The sequence below is a fragment of the Haplochromis burtoni genome, unplaced genomic scaffold (genome assembly GCF_018398535.1).
Source record: "Haplochromis burtoni strain Fernald_Lab_line unplaced genomic scaffold, NCSU_Asbu1 Contig_567, whole genome shotgun sequence".
Classification (NCBI taxonomy): Eukaryota; Metazoa; Chordata; class Actinopteri; order Cichliformes; family Cichlidae; genus Haplochromis; species Haplochromis burtoni.
The window spans coordinates 183,328-189,327 of record NW_024582928.1 but is presented as its reverse complement, the minus strand read 5'-3'; the positions used below and the strand labels follow the sequence as shown (position 1 = coordinate 189,327).

At 37.2% G+C, this 6,000-nt stretch overlaps 1 protein-coding gene across 1 annotated transcript in view; it reads left to right on the top strand.

The window, feature by feature from the left end:
* The window catches only part of scara5 (scavenger receptor class A, member 5 (putative)), a 110,116-nt gene that overhangs the window by 81,832 nt on the left and 22,284 nt on the right, over positions 1-6,000 (top strand). The window lies entirely within an intron of this gene.

Here is a 6,000-nt window from a genome sequence, read left to right as displayed (position 1 = left end):
GGCACTGGCGCCACGGGGCCCTCTGACCACCACCAGTAGGCAAACATGGGGTTAGTATCTTGCCCAAGGATATTTGGCTTGGAGCAACCTGGGATTGAACCACCGACTTTCTGGTTAGTGGCTGACCTGAAGATAAACAGACAGAGTTGTTCTATAATAATAATATAATTTTATTACAAATAATATAGTTTTATTACAAATGACGTTAACTTAAAGAGCCGGCAACGCCGTTTTACCAATAATGCCAAAGAAACAAAGGAAACACTGGCAGCAACAAAAGAAAAAGCTACCAAACAAATAAGGGAGATACTTCCAGGGCCCACAAGCCCATCTACTCACTAGGAGGCTGTCTGTCCAAAACCTAGCAGAAACTGCATCGCGCCACAGAGAGGAAAAACCCACCTTGCTCACAGCTCATCCCCAGCTTAAATAGCCTCAGAGGTGATTGCTGACTGGATTCAGGTGGCAAACGAGGCTTATCAAAAACAGCTGTCCTGGGGAGAGAGAGGAGAGTGAGAGAGACAGAGAGGGTAGGAGTGGCAAGAGAGGAGGAGGCGGAGAGAGTGGGCAAACACCCCACCCACACACACACTCCCACAGCCTCACAGGATGTAACAGCTACATATGGGGATCATTAGGTGATTCCAACCAGTATGTTGGTTCAAGAAGTGATCACAAATAGAAGGCCTAAGCAAGTTTTGCATTTACAGAAATGTTTAGCAAACTTCTGAATTATTTCATTTTTGTAAGAATGTACTTTGAATATTGTAATGTATCATTTCAAATGTTGTACGTGTTTCACAGTCACAGGAATGAAAGTCTTAGTTGAGTACCTCACATCTATCGGTGCGTGTGATCCAAAATCAACCATAAATTATGATGTGATAACTTTATGGCTTTCATTCATCTTTGGTTCATTTGATATCAATCACATAGAGCTGAACATGGTTTCAAAGGCTGGTAGGTGTGCATTTGTTTTTAATGTAATCTCACAGTGTACATCAAAAGGATTTCAAAATAAGTATAAGTCCTGTGGTGGTAACCTGAACTCGAATGCAAAACCACAAAGTAGAAAGAAAAAGGTCATTACATCTTTTTTCCATGCTTGTATTTTTCTTTCTTTTTTGCATCACCATGACTGTTCTGCATGTGCTGAGTGATGGGGTGGTGTTCATGTCAAATAATCCTGATCCCTTGACCACATGAATGCAGTTTCTGCCCATTACAGAGCCGTCAAAGATCAGTTCTTTCCTCACGTCATTTACGCGATGCGGATGTTTGATGTTTCAGAGAAGAAAAGACAGACTGAGCCCACATGCTGTTGGCTGTTAGAAATTTCAAATCATAACGTCGTTTGTATTTCTGTCACAACCGACTTATTGTTGGACGCGTGACTTCGATTGTTTTACACTTTAAAGCGAACAGTTCATACCTGTGTAATCACTTTCCAGAACAAGCAAAAGTTTGTGAGGAATTAGTGGGAAAACGGAGCGTTAGTCCACATGTGTTGGGTATTACCATAAAATGAACCTGCTGAAGAGTATGTTATGTCACTGACAGAATCAAATGCTTTCCTCGAAGCATGAGTGATTGTCTCTGAGTGAAAAAGAACAAATGGAGTCCAGATTGTATGTATTTCCAGCAAAATCTTATGTCCAAGAAGACAGATGAGATTTTTTTTTTCTACTGTATCTGAACAAAACAAATAAAAAGAGTAATGAGGCATGCCAGAAAGAAAAAAGGTAAAGAAAAGAAACAACTACTAGAAAAATAATAAACACATTAATTTAGTCTTGCACTGATGTTATATGAACAACATTCTCATGTATCTTGCTATTTATATAATGCACTGCACCAGTCTTCCTGATTTTTGTAGTTAATTTTTTGTTTCTACTATATTTGTGAATGCAATGGTAATTTATCCAAATCCTGCATACTGCTGGGTGTTGACTGTATTGTTTACTCCTCATGCCAGCACCGTTGAACACATGCTGTGTTGTAATTGTTGTTTTGCCCATTAGGCTTTAATTTTTTTTTTCTTTCTTGGTTGATTGACTACATTTAATTAGCATTGATTACATAAAGACATTGCATAAAGATCTCTTAGATTTACTGGGTTAATTAGGCTACATGCATAGATCCCAAACTTTGCCCAAAAAAATGCCAGTGGGTTCTTGCAAATTCACAAACATCTGGATTTAATAACCTCTTAATCAACTGGCTTTAAAAACAGTTTTTTATATTGTATGTATTGCTAGTATTGCATCCTAGCACAAAGTATTTGATGTTGTATATATTTTTGTGATCAGTTGATGGTAGTTGTGCTTATGTTTAAGACAATGTCCAGCTCAAATTGGTCTAACAACAGTTTGCTGTTGTCTACTTATTTCTGAACATGGAATTCCCTGTGTACCATCCATTTTTTGCAAGACGATTCATCTTTCCATCTCACATGTAGTGATTCGTGGCCATGTGCACAAAATTGTGGAGCAATTAATATTGCTGCTGACACTAAATGTTTTTCATACTTGATTATTTTTTTTTATTTTTTTTTTAAATTTTGATCATTTTTAATTAAAAATTTTATTCATTAGAAATACATGGTTTCATTAGTTGGTAAATAGTAGATGGACTGATTGTTATACAGCACTTTTCTGTTGTACTGGAGTCCTCAAAGTGCTTTAGGATAGATACATTAGGTTTGAGCAATAAAAACAATTTGATTATGTTAAAGGTAGAAAGGTTTAGACATTAAATCTACTGTTATGTTTACAAAAAGATCTTTAGGTTAAAATATGTCAGCTTTTTTTTCCATAACTTTTAACCAACTTTTTCTTAGTTAGTTAGCTGCCTCTTAACTGGCAATGACAGTCGCTCTATGAGCTGGCTGAAAATACGCCCCCAGTGTAACATGAAAGAAAATGACAATTTTAAAAAGTATAGCACATTTTAAAAGCAAGGATATAAAGGAGTTTGATTGTTTTTGCATTTTAGTGTAAAGCTACTTATTTTTAGATGTACTAAAGAAAATGTAAAATCTTGGTCTCTGTTTGATTGCTAGGTTTACACACTGTAAACTAGTGTTGAAAACCAACATTTTCAATACTGTGTTTTCTGTGAATCTAAATTCTACTGAAACCGATTATCATAAATACAAATTTCTCACTTGTTTTGATTTTCAGTATTGAGTATTGAAAATGCCAAACATTTGCCTGTTATAAATCCTTTGAGATATTTTCCTATGGGCATGTAACATGTAACAAAATGTTCTTTTCATGTAGAGGTCATTGCCAACATTGATGTAATGTTTTTTTCTTGACCTCACATATTACAACAGCCATAAAATCTGGCAGTTTGACAGCTGACCTCAGGACTCCAGCATTAAGTGTAGTTGTTTTATTGTTTGTTTTTCCTGTGCACATCAGCAGGTACAGAGATCCAAACATTAACGAGTTCAGATTTCTGACTCAGAAACGAGAAATTTGTGTGTGTCCTGGGACTTGAGCTCATGAGAAACCATGTAGTTGAATGTGAAAATCAACATGAAGGAAAGTTTTCATTTCTCGTCAGTGTGGCCTTCCAGTGTCAAAAAATGAGATAATCCAATATCAGAATGTACTTCTCCATCTAAAGCAATGGACAGTGCATAAGAGAGGCGAAGAAGAGAGTGCAGGAAGGGTGGAGCCGGTGAAAAAACGATCAGCAAGAGTGAAAGGGATGTTTTACAAAAAAGATAAAGTTAGAGAGGCAAAGTTGAGAGGATTTGAGTGATATTGGACATACTGGACAGAGGATGTTGAATATGGAGCTGGCAGGCAGAAGGAAACCAGTAAGGCCACAAAGAAGCATCAAGGAAGTATTGAAGGAGGACGTGCAGAGGGTTGGTGTGACAGGGTAACAGGGTGAGCTAGAGGCAAATGATTAGCTGTGGTGACCCCTGAAGGGAGCAGCTGAAAGAAGATGTTATGAACAGATGGATCTAGTTAGCTGCTGTCTTGGAGCCATGTTCGATCCAGTACAGATTCTTCCTGCCTGCCAGAAAAACATTAGTAATACTCTACCACTCCATGTTCTGGCCTTCATGTTGTGGTTGCTGCAGCTTCTCTGGCCTCAGAGGCTTGAACCACTTGGAAGGCCCCCAGCAGTTGAAGCTCATTTGACTAGTATTCACTGAACAGAAACAGTCATTATATCTCTCAAAGCTCATTTTAATTTCCTTACTTTTACAGAAGCAGTACATGATTTATGTCCAGATTAGATCGCCTCTGTTTTATGATGAATCACTTTGCTGGCTGTCAAAAGTGAATGTAAGACAGAAGCTGTTAGGCTGTACCAATGGCATAAGTTAGAAACCAGGATATTGACCTTTGGTTTAATTACTTTTAGGAATTTGAGAAGTGACTTTTGTCTCTGTGAGCATGTGTCAGTAGAAAAAGTCATTACTTATATAAAGTTGAGGGCTTAGTGGGAAACACATTTCAGAGGACTTTTGTCCACCAATAGCTACCTGTTTCCACATATTCTGATCCAAAATGTAATTAGTGGTTATGCTGACATGTTATTATATCTAGACTACTCCACTTTTTATTTCACCAAATAATGTATTGCCCCTAGTTACTTTGGCTAAACCTGTCAACCTTTCTGTCCTTGCATTGCTCAAAATTCCTAATGACTTAACAACATGTCCTCAGTGTCAGGCAAATATTTGCTTCTTATTTCTAGTCTACAACCATTAACTTTATAATTTCAACAACTATCTGTGGCATATTTTTTGTATATTTTTTACAACTAGCTATTTGAGCTAACACTCAAAATGCTAGCATAGCATCTGGCTGACTCATTTTAAAACAAACTGGAAAGGTTGCAAAGCTGTCTACATGAGTCATAAAAACAAAATGATATAGACCAAAGCATACAAGTAACAGATGTTATATGTTAACCCATTCAAAGTGTTTGAATATTTAATTTGGTACTGAGTCCCGTGAACAGGACACACACTAGGCTAAATTGTTAGCATGTTTGTTTGGATGATTCAAACAAACTAGTTAAAGTCAGATTAATCACGTTTCTCAAAGTTTAGTCTCAGAGCTGCCTTTTGACATTTGTGTATTCAATTTTGTTTTTGGGTTCAAAAAGACAACCCCTAACTCCTAGGCTCTTACATACTTCAAATCCTCTGAACACAGCTCTTATTATTGTACAAAATATGAGCACATCTTAATGACCAGTTTTAGCTGAAAGGGTACTATCACCAGTAGATAAACAATGAGTGTGATTACAAATGATTAGGTGAGCATTTTTGAGGGAAGTGGTTAATGTGCAGTCAGGTCTTGTTTTTGTTTGAAAGCATGTCCAACTCTTGCCGTTTCAGAGGCTGCAGTGTTGTTCACTGAATGTTATTCATGCATTGCCTAAATTGTACCAATTTTTTTGTAACCCAAAGCACACACATGACGTTGTTCAACTGAGTTCAGCTGTCCAGCTCTCCATAGACTGAGATATAAATCCCTGTGAAGCTTTGTTGTATGGCTCAGATTAGTCTACATGTGGTACCTCCGGAGCGTTTCCTTTCCTTTATCTTCTCCCCAGTCTCTCGTTTTCTCCATGGGGATTCTCAAGCTCTTCGAAAGAAACTAATAAAGAGCTGAAACAGATGAACATTAGTGATACTCTATCACCCCATAGAGTATAGTAAGAGAAGGATGTAAGAAGATGGTTTTTCATGTCTCGGGTTTTTTCATGCATGCATGCAAAGCTAAAAATGATGCGGCATTTAAGACTTGAGTTACTTAACATGTCGACCTTGCTTCATTAACATGCAGTTATTAAAGGAAATGACACATTCCACAAATGTCATTGGCTGTTCTTGTAAATTGTGGATGATGTTGTATTATGCCATATAGTAAGAAAAGATCTACTTTCCATTAGCATGTGATTTAAGTTTTCATTTCCAAAATAGGCATAGAAATGTAATATTTAGCAGACTGCATGCTGGGTGTC